Source organism: Ptiloglossa arizonensis, chromosome 11, assembly GCF_051014685.1.
Source record: "Ptiloglossa arizonensis isolate GNS036 chromosome 11, iyPtiAriz1_principal, whole genome shotgun sequence".
NCBI lineage: Eukaryota > Metazoa > Arthropoda > Insecta > Hymenoptera > Colletidae > Ptiloglossa > Ptiloglossa arizonensis.
Window position 1 is genome coordinate 5,601,500 of NC_135058.1, and position 22,891 is coordinate 5,624,390.

The following is a 22,891-nucleotide window of genomic DNA, read 5'->3' on the forward strand; positions in this document are numbered from 1 at the left end:
GATCGATCGCGTATCGGAGGCGATCGCGGCCAATGACGTGTGTAAGGTCGCCGCGCGTTGATTCGCCTCGATAATAACTTGAAAGTCGCGAGTTCCTGGTACATTTCCTGCAAAACCTTGCCGCGGCGCTATTCCGAGGCTTGTTCCTGGTTGAAAATGTGGGTAACTGGCATAAGGACGGTCGGCGGTGCTCGCGAGCGGCTCTCCCTTTCTTCGTCGCGCGCACGCACGTTACCAAGTGTCTGTCGCGCGTGCCGATATCGCCCGACGAACGAGTGCGAAAGTACGACGCGCGATCCCGATGGTGATAAATACGACGAGAACGCCGAGCGTTTCTGACTGTGTGCCCGCGGTTCGTGTCTTTCTCTGGGGCGCGTGCGCGTGCGCGAGCTCGTGCACCGGGCTCCGGCAGCAGGCACCTGCGACCGTTTACGAGCATACGAAACTAGACGAGATCGATCGGGGCAATAAGTCGATCCTAATGAACTCGCGAGCGCTGGCTAGCCCGAGCCGTTCGGCTGACTCACGGTAACTTATCGGCCGCTTTGTTTGGGGAAACAGTTCGCTACGATAAATACACGCCCGGTTTAATCGGTCCGGTGCAAACGCACTCTCGATCTTCGAATTCTATTGCCGACACGCGAGAATACGATGGGGATACCCGAGAATCCGAAATATCGAGATTCTCGTATTTATTCAAGAACAGTTGGGATCTTAGAAAGAGTCGAGATTCTCGGGAGGACCGAGATTCTCGTATTTATTCACGAAACAGTGGAGATCTTAGAAAGAGTCGAGATTCTCGGAAGAATCGAGATTCTCGTATTTATTTACGAAACAGTGGAGATCTTAAAAGAGCCGAAATTCTCGGAAGAACCGAGATTCTCAGAAGAATCGAGATTCTCGTATTTATTCACGAAACAGTCGGGATCTTAGAAAGAGCCGAAATTCTCGGAAGAACAGAGATTCTCGAAAGTATCGAGATTCCTGAAAGAGTCCCGATTTTTCAAGGATACTGTTCAATAGCGTTGTTCAAGTACTAAGTACACAATGTTCAAGTACTAAGCACACAAGGTTGAAGTACTAAGCATGAAATGTTCAAGTACTAAGTACACAATGTTCATGTACTAAGCACAGAATATTGAAGTACTAAGCACAAAATGTTCAAGTACTAAGCACAAAATGTTCAAGTACTAAGCACACAATGTTCAAGTACTAAGCACACAATGTTCAAGTACTAAGCACAAAATGTTCAAGTACTAAGCACACAATGTTTAAGTACTAAGCACAAAATGTTCAAGTACTAAGCACAAAATGTTCAATTACTAAGCACAAAATGTTCAAGTACTAAGCACACAATATTGAAGTACTAAGCATATAATGTTCAATTACTAAGCACACAATGTTCAAGTACTAAGCATATAATGTTCAATTACTAAGCACACAATGTTCAAGTACTAAGCACACAGTCACACGTTTGTTCGCATCGCGTCACACGATTCTCAGAATCCGTGTTCCCACAGTAACTTAACGAAAATTGGCAGAAAAAAACTGAAAGAATATTGTCTATTGCGAATTTTTTTCAAGAGTGCCATATAAGCAAACGTATAACCGTGTATTTACATATTTCATAGACTACTACACAACACTGCAGAGTAGTTTAAACGGTAACCTGGCTTTCGACATTTTTGGGAATCTCGACCTTTTCGAAAAACCCGATTCCTTCGGGAGGATCTCGAAATTTTCGGAAACCCGATAAATTCCGACGTAATATTACGTCTCCCGACAACCAAAGCCGAGAATTACCCTCGCGGTACCACGTCCTCGTAATCTTTTGTCCGAAATCTCTAGTTAACACTTGTCCGACCGTTGACGTAATATTACGTCTTTCAGTGAGCAGAGCTAAAAACCATCGTCGCGTTACTACGTTTTCGTCATCTTTTACCTAAAATTGCTCTGTACCACACATCCGTTGCTGTTGACGTAATATTACGTCCTTGTTTAGCCGAAGCCATACATACCTGTCGCAGCGTATCTTCGTGACTTTTTGTCGAAAATCTTTAGAGAACACTTTTGCAATTATTGACGCAACGTTAGATCCTTCGGTGATTAAAATTGAGCACTACAGGCGTGGTATTACGTCTTCACGATTTTTTTTATAAAAAATAACAGAGTATCCTATTCGCTACCACCAAAGATCGAGTATTACTACGTCTTTGTAACCTTTCAAACTGCTTAATTAATTTTTAATTCGAGATAGGTATCTCGTGACCATTATTTGGTCGCGTCACGTCGCATTTGTAAACATTCCACGGACGAAATAATACCAACGACAGGCGAACGGTAATCGATACCGATGAACGATCACCAGCGATCGACGAAGGATCGATCGATCTTTCGCTTCGTCTATCCGATCTTTTTTCTTTTTTTTTTTGTTTCCACGTGTATCGATACGATCGAACGTTCCGAGTCGTTGTTGCGAAAAAAGTCTAATTAAGGACGACAGTCCGTGGGTCGATTGAAATTCCAGACCCATTGATTTCGCGTTATTAACTCGCATTGGCACGGTTTCGCGCGATGCTGACTCATTGTTCCATTCTCCTTTTTGCTCGATCGCGTTGCACATCCATTATCGAGCGATAGACGCGCGCGTAGCTACGAATAACGGAACAGATACAGTTTTATACGTGAATGAGCACCGCCGACGAAATCGTTCGCTCGTTGAAACGTATCCTGGTATTGAGCAACCGACGGGGGGGTAATTTCTATTATGACGCGCGTATCGGGTCGAACTGCCCCGGAGAAAGTGTAATAAAAGCAAACGGGATTACATCGTGATAATTGATTACGAAACGTGCACAATGTTGCTCGAAAATGGCCCGGATATTATTTTAGTATCGTACCTGATTGGAAGTCCCGGCTTTGAAGTCCTTGGTTTCGCAACCGTTGGAGTTGTCCCGAGTCACTCGAAACGATTCGAATACCTCGGATCGGTTGGAACGAACGTTCGAATACCTCTGGTTTCTCAGAGTACACGAATAACTTCAACGATCGAATCGTCCAGTAACTATATCAGAGACGTTCGTATTTATTCCATTGACCCGTAATCCTTCTCCACGCTGTTATCGCGACACGATTCAAAGTATCGATCGTGAATCCCACTCTTGGATCGTATTACTCTTTCGTCCACGACACGTGATCTCCGTGGATGAATCGAACTACTCGAAGACGTTGAAAAAAGGTTCGTGTAAGTTCGCGTGGCCTGATTGACCTTGCGATCCTCCAAGTTTCTCCATTTTCTGATCCGATATTCCTATCGACAAGGTGAACCGGTATATCTGATCCAACCGAACCGTTCGCAAATAGCGCATCGGTATCTCGTGCATTATCTCGCTGATTATTTTGTAAGATCTATTTTATTGCCTTCCACGAGTTTATACATTTGCACCGAGACAGAAAGTGCTCGTTGCGCACTCACGATGCAAAGATAAGCGGGCTGCTATATTGGTGGAACACATACACAAATAGGCTGTAACTCGCGAACAGGACGAAGTAGGGCACGCGTGAACCTTTCTTATTATTTATAACTCCTGAATCCGTCGCTGTAATGGATCCCCCTCAATAAAGAAACACATTACCCAACGAGTGCTTCGATACCGCTTTCATCCTAAGTATGGGTATTATAATACCGGGCACTTTTTGCGCGAATCTTTTCGTAACCGTGGTACTTCGCTGGAAACTGTGGCCAACAAACGCGTATCTGCCTAAAGGAACGCATCACCATCCAGCCCGATATGCTTACCCGCTAACAAGTACTGTAATTTTTAGCTACTAACTTTTTCCACGGAGCGCAGTATCTTCGTTAATAACAGTTCGGTACCGTTTTACGATCTCTGTGCACTGCACTTTACACGGTTGGTGTATTTATGCTCGTGTTCAGGCATTGCATCTTCCTCGTAGCTAGACTCTGACGTACGAACTTCTATTTTTGGCTTCTACTTTTTTCTCATAATCTACATCCATTCTTCCCTCGAATTAACTTCTCCGTGCTTCTATCGCATCTAGAGATCTGCCTTCTACAGACAATCGTCCGTCTTGCTCAAATGCAAGATCGAACGAACGACTTCAACGTTCTCCTTGACCAATATGTGCATTCCGCGATTGGAAGGAGATCGGATGATAGCCTTGAACGATTTCAAAAATCGACCAGATCGTTTCGATCGGTTCACCGAAATTCCTCGTCGAGCAACCGTCGCGAGCAAACGAAAAATGTTTTGCATTCGCTCGGATCGTTTTATCGGTAAAAGTTTTCGTTCGACGAGGTAATTTTCAGGAAGATCGACGAAGAAACTGTCGAATCTTCGACGAGGATTCACGTTAAGTAGAAACTGAAATCTGGTCCGTTCGTTCGGCTCTTCGTGGTTATTAATCTACCTTGCAGCTTTCGCGAGAACGCGAGCATCTGTACGTTGGTACACACAAATCGAAACCCTTGTTTTCGCACGTGTGCAACACGTGCTCCCGAATTGGGGTTCAAAGTATCCCTTTGTTGCACACAGTAGGGGGCAATCGGTATTATTAATTACTTATTTACCGAGTTTCGCACACTTCTGTTCGTGTGTAATCATACGTCGATCGATGTTTGGTAAAATCCACCGTGCTCGAGATACGCGCAAGATGGCTCCCGAAACGTGGATGTAACTTGAAAATCGTATAACGAAGTGTACAAATAATAATAAGAATGCACAAGAATGCGTTTGGTTCGTGGTATCGGAAACTTACGATTCTCCAACGAAATGAAATGTTTCACGAATGTTTACGGATAACATTGTACACGAGATCTCGTACGGATCAGAATGTATCACAAATGTTTACGAGTAACATCGTACGTGATATTTCGAACGACGGGTATGAATTTGCAACAAAGTTTATCGCAAGGCCAGAAATTGAAAGTCGAAAAGAGAACGTTGTAACACGATTCTTCTTCGTTGGATCTACCAGTTTGTAATAAAGAATGGCGAAAAGTATTGCCAGATCACGGTGAACAGAATATAAATAATTCATTCGAAGAAAAGTTGTTTTCTTATTTGGTCAAACCTGTCTCGTTCAAAGCCGTATCGACATAATTTTAAAATTGTACAAAGATTGTCTATAATGAGCCCGTTGGTTCCCTAAGTATGTACAACGAGTCCAAGGCCTTCGTTGCTGCAATCCAACTTTCAGTGGGCTCTGTCGTCTTCAGCCTAGTAATTATTACTAGATATTTTGTCGTTCGTGCTTTCGCATACTTTGACGGTTTCTCAGTGGATCGTCGTGCTCCGAATGCGGTCGCTGCAAACTCCGACAAAGGTAAACTGTTTATCAAAATTGCACGATCTTCAAAGTTTACAAACTGAACGAAAAATTGCGAACAACGCGTTATCAATGCAACCAACGTACCGTGTAACGTACGAAAACATGGAGCATCGTTGTATATGCACAAAGGGTATAAATAAACTATAGGTACAAACTTTGAGGGGGTTGATAGAACTGGTTAAGAAAAATGAACAATAAAAAGATTTAAACAAACGTGTGCTCAGAATCTAGTCACGCAACTAGTCGAAACCGGGTTCTGCTAGACGAAGCCCTATCGATGATCGTAACTAGGTTGGCGCCAAATATTTTGGCTGCTCGGGACTATCGAGGGTAAATCCCTTTATAGTGTCTAGTCGCTCTATCACTCTGTCCGCTTTCACTTCGATCGTAGTTCTTTTCATTAGTTACTTCACTACCACGTGTAGATTGTAAAAATATCAACAGCTCGAAAGTTTCACGCGCGAACGATATATAATGTAGAAACGTGTTCGAAATATTGAATACGAGAAACGTTTCGTGCGATCTATCGTGTGTTTTTGAAATTACATTTCTATTCTCTCGCACTTGGAAAGAGTATGTGACCAATGTTACTTCGATTATACTTTTTTTCTTCTATTGCAACATACACGTTGTGAAAGGAACTGCTTTCAAATATTTGGAGAAACGTTTCGTATATTTTTGAAATTACATCTTTCTTCTATCGTACTCGGAAAGTACTGTGACAGTATGTGACCAAATGTCACTTCGATTACACTTATTTCTTCTATTACCACATGCACGTTGTAAAAGGAACTACTTTCAAATATTTCGAGAAACGTTTCGTATATTTTTGAAATTACGTCTCTCTGTAACTAAATGTCACTTCGATTATACTTTTTTCTTCTATTGCAACATGCACGTTGTAAAAAGAACTACTTTCAGATATTTCGAGAAACGTTTCGTATATTTTTGAAATTACGTCTCCCTTCTCCGGCACTTGGAAAGTAATTCTATCGAGTCCGTTTGTGAAACGATTACACCAAACGAATTGTGTATTGTGAGAGAAACAATCTTCGTTACATAACGAAGTGTCCTTATATTCCTCGTGGGTCTCTCTCGTTGCACGCTTCTTTCACGGCGAGAGGTTATGTCGAAACGAACATACGAGTCGACTATTCGCGCTTTGCCTATTGTTTCTACGAAGTATCGCGATCATCGAGATGCAACGCGTTGCCCAACAATCCCTATCGATATTTGGAAGCCGACGATGAGTTTCTCAGTAATGTTCCGCGATCGTTTTTAAACTTGTTCGCGCGCGTTTCGAGCGCGATGGCGGTGTTATAATCCCGGCCGGGATTTTAAACGAAACAGTGGATCGTAATCCGGTGTTTAACACACAGCGCGGATTGAATAACGTGTTGGGTAAGTCGATACGCAATATTCGAACAGAACGTGCAGCTTACGTGCACCGTGTATGCACATGGGCATGTTCATTTCGACGAAAAGTTCTCTTCCTGAAAGTAGGCCTACTTTAAACGAAGTGGCTCGTGACAGATCGGCTTCACCAGCCGGGAGCAATGGAGGAACTTTTCAGCTTTCGTTCGATATAGGCTCGCCTCTTTCATCTTACATCAAAAGCAAATTTTAATCTTCTACTCTGTGTTCAAAACGTAGCGTACAAGAACTGTTCTTCTCGAGACCCTACGAATCGAACAATATCTACTATCGATGTTTACAGATCATGTTTTACAGTATCGATACGATCAAAAATTTTCAAATATTTTCATTTCAGAGGATAATTTATTAAATTGCATCCGAACCTCTCTTTCTACTATCGAATGCAATTCGTTACTGTTCAACAGTGAGATGCAATGCGAGATACATTGTTATCTCGCTTGCACATTTATTTACGATAGACTTGGAGTACATACTTTGAAGATAGTTTAAATTTGAATATTTAGATTGCGTTTGCACAAGAATAATAAAGAAAATAATCGAGTTACAAATATCTTATTTAGTCATTTCAATTGCGCTACTTTTCGAGTCCGTTAAAATGTAAACTCGAAGAAATGTTCAATCGCGTAGCTATCCTTGCGAACAAACGATAAAAGAAATGTTCAATCGCGTGGCTATTATTACGAACAAACGATAAAAGAAATGTTCAATCGCGTAGCTATTATTACGAACAAACGATAAAAGAAATGTTCAATCGCGTGGCTATTATTACGAACAAACGATAAAAGAAATGTTCAATCGCGTGGCCATTATTACGAACAAGCGATAGAGAAATTTTCAATCGCGTGGTTATTCCTACAAACAAACGATAGAGAAATTTTCAATCGCGCGGGTATTCTTCCAAACGAACGATGAAAAAGGATTTTCGATCGCGTGGCTGTTCTCGCGACCGAACGATGAAAAAGAATTTTCAAACGCGTAGCGATTCTCACGAACAAAAGATAAGAAAGTTTTCAATCGCGTAGCCAGTTTACCAAACAAATAATAAAGAAATACCAAACGCACGGAGCCTTCCCAACGAAACGAGCAACGTGAACCCTAGCCGTGAGTGCGCAGTTTCCAAACAGGATCACAGTCCCGGTAATCGGAGATGCATAAATTTCCTCGTCGGTGTTGCAAACCGAAGGATCCTCCCGTGAACCGAACTTCTCTATAAAACACCTCTCGACAGAAAAATACCGGCTCGGGTATCTCGCGCTCGAAAGTATGCATTATAAGTAGCACGTGTATATTCGGCCGTTGGTTCTCACGGGCCGTTGCATGTTCGACATTTAGAATACTCTCCTTGGACTCTCACCCCCTCTCGATCCTCCGTTCGAGCGAGAAACGATCCGTTCCCTCGAATTTTCGTGAAAAGTGAGCCACTTCTCGAACGAACGCCGAAAGCATCGCCACGGTGCCGAAACGTGACGGGGGACACCGAACCGCGGATCGAGACGACAATGAGGCACGTACGACAAAAGAGGCCTGAATTCTAATTTCTACCCAACGCAAACACGACCGGGTATCCGACAACTTGGCCATTTGTCTCTTAAAAATAATTCTTGAAAAGAATTTCTATCGCTCCACGGAGAAAGAACATCCATCGTGTAACGATTGATCAAAGGAACCCAAGATCGTAACGTACCGGTTCGATACCCCCCTCGAAGAAATGATTTCGATCAGGGTCGAGAAAGACCGAGCGGTCTACCATCGACGCCACCTCGTTAATACGAAACGAACACACGTGTCCAGACTACGGCGCGAAACAATTAACATCCTCACCTGAACGTCTCAAGGATTCTCCATCTCCTCCCGGTTCCCCCGGTCGATGCTCCAATGTAGCTGCAGCCACGGATCTATCGTTAACACGCAATCATTGCCCCCGAAAAGAACGCGATGTATCGCACTAATCTCTGTCACCCTTCTAATGCTGCACCTCGCACTTGTCCGATCGCACTCTTCGCTCGTAACTTCACCGAGATCGGTCTCGTATCGCGATGCAAACACGATGATGTCGTCGAGCTCGGTAAATTAAGACAGCGGGTAGCAACTCTCTCGGTGCGGTTCTCCGATAAAAATCTCCTCTTACTTTCTTCGAATCCTCTCGATTTCGACGACACGCGTGCGTACCAGAGGTCGCTGTCACTGCGCAGAATCACACCGGTCGTTCTCGCGGTCGTCTCTTCTCGTACGACGCGCTCGTCTCTCTCGTACGTTTCTCGAGGATGCGTCGAACCAGGGCCACCGATCTACGAGACGATCGATCGATAAGGGTAACGAACGCGTACCAGACGAGACGATTTCGTTCTTCTGCGCGAGTCTCGATGGTAGACGTACCACCGACTCCCCGCGGTGTGAGAGGTCTGTCTTTCTTTCTCTCTCTCTCTGTCCGTGTCCACCTTCTTGGCGCGTCGATCGCGCGTCCTCCGCCACGAGGATCGATCGATCACGATCGGGGCACCGTTCACCGCTCACGATCGCAACGGGCCACGATCTCACCGTCAGCAGCGAGTCCCCGCGACTGCGGCGGCTACTTCGTATCTACTCGCGGTGAGCGAACGATCGCCAGTGAATGCGCGCGTGTGTGATCGCCCGAGACTGTGCGCGCGTTCGCGTGTGCGCGCGGGGGACAGCACGCACGAGACGCTATTAAACCGCGAGCGCGCGAGCACACACGATTCTGATAGCCACGAGTGAGTAGAGAGAGGGGTTCGAACCTCGCGATGGGTGGTAATAGACAGATAAGAAAGATCCTGGGAGATCGAGACACGTTCCACGAGGACCCCTCTCGTCTCTCGTAACCAACGATTTCGGGGTCCACCGAGCTCCCGCCACGGACCAAACGAGTTTTCCAACATCCTGGAAAATCGACGTCGATTCTTCTCGTTCCTCGCCGCGTGGTATCCGGACCAGAGACGAGTTTATTTACGAGTTTCGATTTAACCCACGGGTAGAATGAGAAACTCGCGATTGTATTATATAAATCTCTAACGATGGAATGTTAATATTAACGACGACACACGAGCACGCACGGACCCCCCGAGTGCTCGGGGTCCACGGCTTTGGAATTTGTCGCGTTTCGACGTATCGGGTGTCTCGGGTGACTCGGTTAACCTGTTTCGTTGTTACTCGACGATACGTAGGAGCATCGTGGAGGAAGAAATTCGTTTCGAGGGAAGGAGCGAACGAACGTTGCGCTCGAAGCGAATTTTTCAAGGTTTAACGATTTTTCAAGGTCACGATTTCCTTTTCGAGTTTTCGTTGCGTTTCGAACGCGACTATGTACAGACGATACATATTTACAGACACGGTGATGTCGCTCGCGGACGAGTTTGGACACGAGGAAACGAGCTTTTCTTACAGAGTGTACCTATTTCGATTTCTTCTACGTACAAATTACTTAAAAATATTTATCGTTAATACAGACGCTCTTTTAAGCATACTCGTTTCAATGTCGTCTTCAATGCTCGTAAAGGTGCACGGTTCGATTTGAAAAGAAAAAGAAAACGCAAGAATGACCTTGAAGTCTAGAAAAAACACAAACTTGGAACTATTCGTTTCTTCAATGTATATCTACTCACGAACCCCTCTCCTCGCAAGTAGCAGATACATTCGAGCCAACCCCGGTAGACGAATCACCCTGTACGATAACACGTATTTTTTTCCCACCGAAATGAAAAGACTTTATCTTCGACTCTCAGTCGTGGTGTTCGCTACTTGAATTATGGCCTATTTTTTCCCAACGACGAGATAATACCAGCCTCTGAATCGCATCCGAAGAGAACGTCGAGTTCCTAGATCCTACGAATCGAAAGGAGGCGATCACCAAAGATCGATAAAGCGTACAAATGACGTTTTTTTTCTATTGGTTCAAGACCTGCTATCCAATGTCTTGCTACGATACTCTTTTCTTTTTAAAATACTCGAAAACGTGCAAAGTCTCCCCTCATACTGACAAAATTGCTCACCAACGGTCCCGCGCACTCTCAAGGAGCCTGAGCACAGATCGGTACAGTAAACACATCGATCAACGAACAACGCGAAATCGTACAAAGCGGATACTTCGCAACTGATGTTTAATCTACCATATACAAATACGTGAAATCGTGTAATGCAGAACGTGCAATCGCTGGTTATTATGAAACCGAACGCGTAACCTCTCGCCGCGAGTGTAACTCACAGGTGCGGCACTTTGACTCGTGTCGATGGGCCAGCGAGTTGTGGGCTGGTTGTTTCGGTCGATCGTTTCGAAAATGTTCCATGGTACTTGGAAAACGTTGACTCGGATCCGTGTAAAAGTTTAAGCATTTTCACCGCAACGATTATCGCCGGGCTAGTAACCGTGTAAATTCGTCCGCGACAAAACGAGGAATACGCAAAGTGTGGCAACCGCGTTACGCTTTTGAAACTCCAACGAGTCTGTTGCAAGCGACCGGTAAACGATCTCGTATTTCGTAACAACGTCGATCCGATTCGCCTCATAACGCGCAAGCTTCCTTCTTACGATAGCTCGTCTTCCCGTCGTTTCTTCGATAACAATGAAGCCTAATTCGCGGCACCTTAGGCCCCGTTTCCGTTCCCACGTTCGTCCCTCGTAAATTGAATCGACGATCTTTTCGCCCTGTCACCTTCTGCCTCCTGTTTATTTACGGAATTTTCTCCACCATCGTGCCGATTGTTACCGGTTCGCTGGAATTTTTCTTTCCCCCTTTTTTTTTTAAGGCTGACATCGTCGACAATGAAAATAACAATGGACGATTACTGGACATTCTATTTTTAACTGTTGGGATTAATTAATTTCTTATTCTAGATGACTGATGTATTAATAATAATACTTTCTCTCTACGAACACTCTCGGTGATCAGCTTACGATCATTAGAGTAATCATTGATGCTACTCTTCCCACTTCGATAATGGAAGTTTCTATTTTCATGTATACATTGTAAAACGTTGGATTAAAATTGATTTGCGTTCACGAGATTCGGGTCAATAGTATTTTTCATAGTAATGTTTCATTTTACAGACACCTTATCTTGTTCTTTATGTAGGAATTCCGTTGTTTCAATAAATATATATTAAGTTGTTCGGAAAGTCATTTTGTTTCTTTTCTTTTTGTGAAAATGAAACACGATTTTGTCAGAGTGTATAAACATTTTATTCAATTATATATTCTCCATTTTGGAAAACGAAACAACCCGATATATTTAATATACATAAAAGTGTGTATACAATTGTCTACGGAAATGAAAGAATTTTTATCCGGAGAACGCGATCAGGTGTTTGTAACAAACACCGGTGGAATCCATTTATCCGAATTCCATCGTTTTGAAGGAAATCTAACACGATGCTCTTTTTGTCGAAATCACCATTGAATATTTAATATACATAAAAGTGTGTATACAATTGTCTACAGAAATAAAAGAATTCTTATCCGGAGAACGCGATCAGGTGTTTGTAACAAACACCGGTGGAATCCATTTATCCGAATTCCATCGTTTTGAAGGAAATCTAACACGATGCTCTTTTTGTCGAAATCACCACTGAACTCGTTTAACCGAAGTATTGGTAGGTCGTACTCCAATTGTGTACAAAATTGTCGACGATACGATCGATACTCGATGGTTACCGCAAATATATATATATATACACATATATTTTTCGAAACAACAGAATTTCTATACGAATAACACGATAAGGTGTCTGTAAAATGAAACACGGCTGTAACGAACACTGTATCACCCAAACCTCATAAATTTAAACACGAAATGTAAGTTCGATGTTCGAACTTCAATATCGAGGTACTCGATACTCTTTCAATCGAGGTGTCGGTGAGTCCGTACTCCAATTGTGTAAACGCTCGTGTGTTTAAACGCGAGTTGAAACGAAGAATCACCGTAGTCTAAATACATAATTCACGATGTATCGTTAGATCGTAAATCACGAAATATCATCCATAAATTTAGCAACTGAAAACGATGAAACGGTTCCGCTCGATTTGATCGTTCCCAAGGACTGTGATGTTTTCCCGACAAATAATGATTTTATCTTACGGTATCTCGAGCGATACACGGTATTGTACGTGTAAAACGATCGCGAAAATAAAATCGTCCCGTTGAATTACGATAGAATCTGTTTCGCCACGAGCTCACGTCCATCCCTTATCTACCATCTGTTTCGCGTACGAGCACGTATCGTTTATTCAAATTAAATTCGTCTTATCGTCTAAAAGTGGTCTCGGTCCTCGTAAACTCGTTTCCCTTACGTAAACTACAATGCCAGATACGTGTAACTAATTAAGATGCGCATAGCGGCGAGATACGCCTCCGCGCGAAGCATATCTCGTTCCAACAGCTGCTGCGTATGCCGAACGTGGAACGATCGCGACCTTGAAGAATACTAATGATCCATCTAATACAGTGTTTCTCAAACTGTGGTCCACGAATGGTCGTTGGTAAAAATTCGCGAAGAAGAAAGTAGGAAAAAAAGAATCACAATTGCTGGGTTGTTCGATAAGTCTTGTCCTTCGATAAAACTAGGTTGCTCGATAAATTTTGTCGTTGTCCATCATACGGTTAAATAAAGAAAACGCTTCCCAAAGTGTGATAATCTTCTCGTAAATATTCGTTAAGAAGTAACATTCGAAAACATCGAAAAAGAAACAGGAAACTAAAGAGCTCGAAAATATTTTACACCTGAAAGTTTGTCTGTACTCTTATCAACACTTGTGCAAACGTTTGATTGGATTTTGTAATAAAATAGTTTCTCACAAAAGTGAATAAAAATATTCTAGTAACATCCTATGAAAAACTGTCTCGTTAAATAGTACTAAACAGAATCTCAAAGATTAGAATCAGCCGATTTCTGTTCGTCTTTAAAGCGAGCAACGGGTAAACAATTTTAAACGAAAGGTACGAATACGTTAGCGCGAAATGAAAATTTCTACACGTTCTTTCGAAAGATTATAATTCGAATACACTATAGAAGGTACGTCGAGAGTTTTCATTCATCGAAAGGGTTCGTAAGGATGCGAAGTTGAGAGACACTGACACAATACATTGTCGCACCGCTATTCTTCCGGCAAAGTCGTTTGATACGCGCTCAAACGTCGATGTCGTGTAATTGTCGTTCGATCGGATGATCGCCAATCGATGGACACCGCCACGGTTGTGCAAATATCATCCGATTTCGCAATGGCCGACCGACGTTTCAAGGCGTGAAAGTTCTGATACCGCGACGGGACGAAAAAGAAATGTCTATGGATATCGTGCGAATCGACGCTACCGGCTGCCCGGCAAAGAAAATAACCGATGTTGAGTAACGTTGCGGAGGCGTTACGTGATCCCGACATTTTTCTGACAATATTTTGTGTCCCCTCTGTATGGATTTCCGGGACTGGAAACGTCGTTGTGCTTATATTCGCCATAGAACTGTATCGGTTCTTCGCGATAGAATGTCTATTGAACGATCGTAACGAAATATCTTTCGAGACTGTAGAAAATAGAGTTTTCTTCTTTTCTTTCGGTGTATTTTTATTGTATTTCTTTTTTTTTTGAGGTCAGCTTAGAAATTTAGTGACAGTATACACGAGTGTTGATTTATCTTTGGTTAAGATTCTTCTGCATAATATATTTTACTTAATAGTATATTTCTTATTGTATATAGTAATTTATTTTATATTGTGTACAATAGTTTATTTCATATTGTGTATAGTAATTTATTTTATATTGTATATAATAGTTTATTTCATATTGTGTACAATAGTTTATTTTATACTGTATACAATAGTTTATTTCGTATTGCATACAATAGTTTATTTCATATTGCATACAATAGTTTATTTCATATTGTATACAATAGTTTATTTCATATTTGTATACAATAGTTTATTTCATTTTGTATAGAATAGTTTATTTCATACTGTATACAATAGTTTATTTCATATTGCATACAATAGTTTATTTCATATTGCATACAATAGTTTATTTCATATTTGTATACAATAGTTTATTTCATATTGTATACAATAGTTTATTTCATATTGCATACAACTCCGGTGCAATCCAGACTCATTGTTATTGTTGTTGTTGTTCAAACGAGACAGTACAGTTTATCAAATTACAATAAAATTAGTACATATTAGTTATCGCTCTTTTTTCTATAGTTATAGTAGTTTCTCGAAAGTTGTCCTTGTCCCAAATCGTAGAAAGAGTATTTTGGGACCCCTATGTTGGAACCTCCATCGTAACGTTTCTTCCATTCGTTCGTTAACGAAAGATTTGTACATTTCTCATTTTATTTTACAAAAGCATTTTCATCTCATCGATAAGATTTTCTCGAACAAAAGGCATCCAAACACAATTACACTCGGACTGTGTTTAATTATACATGTTTGGAGCACCTTGCTCGCCATACTGTCGTTCCAATTATACGAATCGAGTAAAAGAAAATGGTGTCTGGGCTCATTTTAATCGAAAATACCTCGTCAATTCGTTAGTAATGCTAACAAATCAAATTACACGTTCATAAATTTCTATTCTCATTTTTAAACGATCCTGAAAAAAATGAATTCTTCGAATACAAATAGCGTTAAAGCTTAAACGATGTTCAGAGACTGTACGAACATGTCAACATCTTTCGACTAAGTACCGCATAAAGTTTTCCTCGATGATAATGTTAAGATGCATATATCCGCGTAATTTATACAAGTTGTACAAATTTCTCGAGACGTATGTATACGCGTTCCGCAATTAAATGGTTACATAAAAACCTTACGTAGTAGCTTATCGAACACTTCGTCTTATTCTTCTTTTGTTTTTCCAGCACTTACAATTAGAGAGTTGCAATCGGACCGGCTGCAGCGCTGTCTCGAGAAGTAATCTCGTGTCTGCAACGAGAATGATCTCATACGTAGAACACGTTATAAAATAATTCGAACGGAAAGGAGGGAGTGCAAAATTCATACAAGGATCGCGTACTTCTTGTCGAAGCTTCGTTTTCTTCTGTCTTTCGAAGAAGGACAGACGAGCAGCCTGTTTTTCTAAACGAAGAAGAAAACTAATCGTCGATCGAGAGAAGCAATTATTCTAAATCGATTAAGTAACTTCTGTCGCTGGAATTCAAAGTGAAACTTTATGCAGAGGTCAACCGTGATTACTTCAGTGTTCGTTTTTATGCGACTGTTACTTAAACGCTGGTAACTGGATCGATGACTTTTTTTTTTTTTCTTTCTTGAATCCAGGAATTAATTACACGAGAGGAAATACATGTGTCGCTATTCTTTCACTCGGTGAAAAGATATCCACGGAGTTTAAACGAAGAAACTCGCGCAAAGGTCGCGGGTTCCTCGGCTTTTAGATTTCTATCGCCTCGAATCTGGTAACCTAATCAATCTCGGTACCTCATCGCGAAATTAACCACCGTGACGGGAACAATATTCATTATTCGAATTGTCGGAGATTAAATGAACTTAAAGGTCGAGTGTCCTGATCTTTTTCATCGGAGGTGTCGTCGCTTGAACTTTGGTAACTAAAATTGGCTACGGTATCGGATCAGGAAGTAAATTATCCACCGTGACGGGGAAAAATCATTCGAATCTCCAGGAAATAAATAAACTCTTGCAAAGATCAAAAGTCCCGTGTCGAGTTTCCGTTTCCGTGGTTCCATCTGCTGTATCGTGGAATCTGACCAACGATTGCGAAATATCGTTCGGTAAAAAAAATATTCAAAGCGATTCGATAAATAAATGTATACGAAAACGTTATGTTTTATTTTAGTCGTTGTGTCTCACGCTTCCATAACCTAGACGCTGGTAACCGGATCGACAACTTTTCTGGATCAAGAAATTGACTAGTCACTCAGCGAGAAAAAAGACCTATTCGCCTCGAAGGTACTCAAAGCGTTACAGATTAAATTCATCGAATATTTAACGTAAAGTAAATAAAGAAATTCCTGATAACGGTCGCGTATTTACTTTTACTTCCTATTTTTGTGGTTATATCGCCTTGCACTTCGATCAACCTAGTCAGCCGTTGCGCTGAAACAATAAATTAGATACCTATTGTAAAAGGAACGATCGTACGTTGAAAGAAGCATTCGAAGTGTCAGGGATACTTTGCATATTTTAGTGTCCGTCTCTTGCGTAACCTACACCATTTTCTACATTAATTAATTCCATGATTTAAATTCTGCTGGATAAAATGGCGATCGTAGGAAGCAGTTTGCGTTCACCAAGAAAAGTAGAACGTTAATTAAGAAACGAAAAAGACACTTTTGTAAATTAAGGAATTAATGTAAATAGTGGAAGATAAGAGAAACTGTTTGGGTAAAAATTTAGGAAAATAGCTATGTAATTTGTAACATTCGATAGCCCATTACCGAATGTTACAATGTTTTAGATCGGACACCACTTGATAAATATGAAAGTATTCGAGGAAGTAGTGGGAGGTAAATGCAACTTTTCGGAAAAAATATAATCAAGTAAAGTACACTCCCTCCCAAAAATCCGTAGAACTTCCATTAACGTGTCACAAAAATCTAAAAGAGTAATGGAAATCACTGAAGCATTCATAATGGAAAGTAATCTTTTTCCATCGATCAATTTGCACGGAATCTCGCCAACATCGTTAATAATAATTAGATCTCTTTTTTCGTCAACATATCCTCCGTGTGCTTTAAATATCGCATACGTTAATTTTAACATCCTGGCAATTAGTTTTTTCATAGTACCATTTGTGACGGAATATTTTTTTTGTAATATATATATATAGCTGATACCGAACACCGTGAGTAACTCCGAGCGAATATATGCGAGAGTAAAATAAAATAATATCATTGATTTATAATATATATTATTATCCAGTTGGTGGTCTATTATTAAACATTGTAAATTTTTAGAGACAAATTCAATATCGACTTCAATCGACCGTACTTGTTCGACACAAAAGCGTTCGTAGAATTAATGGGTGGTGAGACTATTAAAATTTAAAAAAATGTAGATAATCGAGTAAAATAGACTATATACCTAATTAGTGGTCTATCGTTAAACATTGTAAATTTTCAGAGACAAATTCAACATCGACTTCAGTCGACCGTACTCGTTCGATACAAAAGCGTCCGAAGGATTACGGATGAAGTAACGGATCTCGTAAAAAGGTCACGTGCTCGTCTTCTTCCGCTGTTCCATCACCTATACACGGCGTAACCAGGACCGGCTCGAAGCTAGTTGAAGAAGTTAAACCACCGCCGAGAGAAATGACCAGTCGGTGAAACGAGGCAAGGGTGAAGGTCACATTAGTCACGAGCATCGTGTCTCGGCGAGTTACTCTTTCGCAGGTATGTATCCATGAACACGTAGTCGTAGACAAAGGCGTTCGTTACCGATTAAAAAAAATCCCATTATCCCGATACACGGATCTTTATCGCGCGCATGCGCAACGCTCCGCTTCGTTTTGTCCTCGTGCACTACGCAGATGTTGCCGCCGAGAAAAATTCGGAACTCCGCTTCCCGCGCACTCGGATTTGTGAAAGTGAAGCGGGACCATTTGGGGAACGACCAGAGCGAAATACGGTTAAGTGGCGATATTTGCAACAGGGAATATTGTAATTCACCGGAGAGGGTTTAAAAATATATATACGCCAGCTCCACTCGTCTCGTCGGAGGAAATCTAAAAGACGTTATCCCCTTGCACGAGCAACTTGGGTCGCGCGTACCCTTTTTTTTTAGGTTAACCTTTGAATATATGTTTTTTTTTCTTTTCTTTTTTCGAAAGTTGCGAATAAAATTGAAAAAGGTGATTCTACTCGTTGCGCGGAAGAAAAAATATGAAATGCAACTGTAGGTGAAAAACACATCAGCGGTATCTATTGGGTTGTTCGGAAAGTAATTTCGTTTTCCAAAATAGAGAATATATAATTTAATAAAATGTTTGTACGCTCTAAAAAAATCATGTTTTATTCTCACCAGAAAAAACGAAATTGACTTTCCGAACAATCTAATAGTAACGTCTGTGAAAAGGAGTATGGCCGCAGTTCTGCGATCAGGTGCATTTGAAGGTTAGGAAATGGATTATTGATTAATTTAGTATACCGTTCTACTTGATCATCTCGCATTTACGATTAAGATAACTGTAACGAAAGATTTTTGTTGAACTGTAGTGTCTTTAAAAGTGAGGGGACTATTGGGGAAGAGGTTATGTAATTCAAAATGGGCGCGAAAGAAAATTTTCCAACGTAGGAAAATGTAGAGAAATGTTTTCTCGTATCTGTCGTCCTGTATCTACCAATCACCGTGGTTGGAGAAATTTTTCTTCTCTTTTCTTAGGGGTCACCTGTTAAAAAAAGGTTTGTAAATCGTTGTCATAAAGCATAGTTCTCGCGAGATATTCGATTTCCATCCAGACGTTTTCAAAAGTGTCCCGAACTTTCTAACTCTCGATTGGTTTCAATATTTACGATCCGATTGAAATTCTATCCAGCTCGGTTCGTTTAAAAATATTCACCCTTTGACTCGAACTTTGTTCGAAACAAATCCGACTATTCTAGGCTGATCTACGGCTGTTCGAAGTTTTCGTACCGACAGAGCGAAACGGTTTGAAGAATGACTTACACGAATTTCTGGAAACGTGGCCGCGAGTTAGAAAAAGAAATGGTGGAAACGGCAAACAAGCACGAGTGGTCTGAAAAAAGAACGACGCGGAAAAAAGTGAGAACTGTCTGCGTAGAAAAACGCGAGAAGAGGCATCCCACGTAAAGAAAAAACGTTGAACTCGAGCATGTAGTAAGTTTTTTTTAAGGATGCTCGAGGACCCATCGGCGTAACGATGGATAATTCCCGATTCTTCTGCACTCTCATTGCTTTCTCATTGGCGTAACTATCGCTATTTTTTATCAGTTTCGTAATTTCGTTTCCACAATTTCTCGTTTGCATCCGATTCTCATTCTTCGAACTTCACCGAATTATCGGTACATCAATGTGCACTTTAAGTTTTATTCCACCAAAGATATTCAAACTGCCACTCATACGATAATAATATTGACAATAGCGAACTCACAACCGACAAACACTTCCACGAGTAATTTTACAAAATTGTTCCGTAATTACAGTAACTCGCGCTACCTCGTAGACACGTAACAGTATTTAACTATAATTTTATCATTTCCTTCGCGCTCTCCTCTTTAAAGACGTCCCTCTTTAAAACAAACGGTTAAAATAAACTGTTACCCGGATTTCATCGATAAAAAGGTCCACGATCGGGAGGAGAATTCGTTGAAGATTCGTTGCTCGTCGAGCACCGGTGAACATTTTTAAGAGGATGAGAACTTCAAACGGGGAATAAATAATTTGAAAAAACGTGAACGAAAATCTCGTTTCGGAGACATCGCGGAACAATGAATCACGAATCCGTTCTCCGAGCGTTCATAAACATTTTAAATAAAGTATTCTCAGCTCGTCGACTCGGAACAGTTCCCGTAGAAACAAGTAAACGAGACATTCGTTTCTCGGACTTTCGTCTCGACGAAAGGACTCAATCGACCGGTTGGACAACAAAGTTGAATTTTTGCACGGTATTGACGTTATTTCAATTCCGCTCTTGCGATTTCAGTTCTCCTTGAACTAGCCGCGCGAAAGTGGCTCGTCTTTTGCCAGACTATTGGCAGAATCTAAAGAAACCGGTTGCACGAGCATCGGTAAGCGTGTATTCGCGTCCTTGAAATCGAACGTTATCATAAGTGCAGTCCCCCAACATTGGTACGCGAACGTGTGTCGCTTGGGCTGCGTCCAGTTACGTGTTACAGATGTGTGGACGCGAACGCTCGAAGGGCTTTCGTAATAAATCGAAAGTCTACGATCGATTAGACACTCATTGCACGAGGTAACCCGATTAATGTCACCTTTTAATCGGTTTCACCTTGCGTACGATAGTCCCTGCGTTAGAAGACATGCGTTTTAGACAGTACCCGCGACGATCGGTAACCATCGAGTCGCACCTTTGCAACGCGGGACTGTAAATCGAGGAATTAATTTCTACGCGAACCGCTTGTGCAACAATGTAAATCTACAACACGTTACATATCGTCCCCTTTTTTTTTGCGATACACCGTTCACAACGTTCACCACAAAGCAGCACAATACGAACGCGAGAGAAATAACGAGTAATCGTACGAACATACAACATGGCATCACATAACCTACGATCGTGAACGACTCGATGAAAATTACCGTTCGATTCATTTCCCGGTGATTTTCTCCGAGGTAGTTTAAGAATTCGTGTAACGTCGACTCGCGTTTTCGTACGAGTACGTGTCGCTCGTCTATGAGAAATTTTCATTTGTTACCGCATCACGAATGTTTTCTTGCAACAACATTAAGAATGTACTGTACGATGGTCGATAGAATCGGTGGGTAATGAAAAGTAGATAATGGTTCGCTTTTACCGGTAACCTCAATTTTCTCGTCTTTCTCGGGACGTATGGAATACTTGATTACGTTCGAGAGGGTTAACGTTGTTCGTCGTATCTCTTTTTCTCTGTTTCATATCCAGTTTGAAATACGTTAAGAACTTGTCTCACATTTGATCGGATCGCATCTCGTTTGCGTTCGAAAAAAGATTTCCCTCCGATCGAATCGCAAGTTTTAATTCAGTGTGGATATAGCGTCGTGTTTGTGTACTCGTTGCGCAAAATATGTAGTAACAGTCTGTTGGTTAATAAAAAGTTACCCATGAATTGTCGTTGGAGAGTAATATGTATCGCACACCTTTCCACTCGCATGGAAAGAATTACTGGACCTTAGGGACATTTTTTTTTTTTAGGCAAGATACATCTTTATAAATTCGTTTCGAGTAACCCGAACAGCTCCCCTTTCTTTATTCTTCTTCCATTCCTTTCTGCGGTTCTATATTAAGAGCCAAAGGAAAAGATATTAAAGTTGAAATTATCGTTTGATCATTCTTCACTTAGAATATCAGATATTACAAAACATGGTCTAAGAATAGATGGAATTTGAAAAATTTTACTTAGTTATTAGCATAGCTATAATTTGTAAAACATTCTTACTTTTACAATACTATCTGTTGTTGCATCGAGCCGTGGGAACGAGTGCAACTTATTTTTAGAATATTTTTTTCAGATCGACAAGTTTGATAGAACTACAAACGATCTACAGAGACGAGTTTTCTACTTTCACCACTTTACCGACTTCGGTGGTGCATTGAACGTAGTTCCCGGATTTACCGTGCTTTCACGAAGAGGTCGCTCCAGAACCACGGATATTTTACGAAGTAGGTATTTCAGATAGTGTGGTACCAACGCTTGTAAAATGAAACGAAGGTATTGAGCATACAAGGTAAGTCTAATAAAAATTACAAGTACTTGATTTAAAAATATTATATTATGAAATTGTATAAGCACGATCATAATTATTGAATCGCATTTTTGAATATATTTCGATTCTTATATATATTCTAAAATTTGAACTCGATCTTTTACAAACGTAAAATTAGAAAGGTATAATAACAATAAATCACTGAAATTAAACGTTATTCTGGTATCTTTGTATTTATATTTTATAACCTTTTCATCAGAGTTACCCTCGATCGCCAAATGATCGACAATGTTATTCGAGATACAAGACAAGTGACGTTTAACCTTTCTTTTAGAAATACGAATTACATTGGGTGATGGGATCTTCCCCTACTCACTGTTTAATTGGAAACTCGACGATTTACGGCAAGAGGGCTCTAGTGGTTCTGTAGAAATCGAGGAAGAAAAACGTTTCGAGAAATGAACGAGTATCGAGGTACGTGTGTTTTACTTGTTGATATCTAGTCTGTTCTAGATATTGTTACAACTCTTGTGTACTGCATTAGCAATGCTTTATCTAATGTTAATATATTCTTGATTATAAATTTAATCGACTTCGCAAAGAAATGGAATCGATTATGAGTCTTTGTACATTCTTCATCCAGTACTAATCGATATATATTGATCCGTAAGGTATTCTATTTATCGTAACAATCGAAGAAAACATTTTATTGTGTGCTTGGTTGCTTCTCTTCTACCAATT

General features: G+C 40.9%; 1 protein-coding gene and 2 long non-coding RNA genes across 3 annotated transcripts in view; 2 read left to right on the forward strand and 1 right to left on the reverse strand.

Annotated features, from left to right (window-relative positions):
* The window catches only part of Tsl (membrane-attack complex domain containing protein torso-like), a 48,948-nt gene extending 39,574 nt beyond the window's left edge, over nucleotides 1-9,374 (reverse strand). The window contains exon 1 of the mRNA XM_076323244.1: nucleotides 8,611-9,374. The gene's annotated coding sequence lies outside the window, so the exon portion shown is untranslated. The remainder of the gene's footprint in view (nucleotides 1-8,610) is intronic.
* Nucleotides 1-15,808, forward strand: part of LOC143152771 (uncharacterized) — a 44,817-nt gene extending 29,009 nt beyond the window's left edge. Inside the window, exon 3 of the long non-coding RNA XR_012993637.1 lies at nucleotides 15,649-15,808. This is a non-coding gene — a long non-coding RNA (uncharacterized LOC143152771). The remainder of the gene's footprint in view (nucleotides 1-15,648) is intronic.
* Nucleotides 15,809-16,590: 782 nt separating this feature from the next.
* LOC143152969 (uncharacterized) lies at nucleotides 16,591-22,083 on the forward strand. The gene is made up of 3 exons (XR_012993677.1): nucleotides 16,591-16,714; nucleotides 17,888-18,159; nucleotides 21,956-22,083. It is a non-coding gene; the product is annotated as an uncharacterized LOC143152969 (long non-coding RNA).
* The last annotated feature ends 808 nt before the right edge of the window (nucleotides 22,084-22,891 follow it).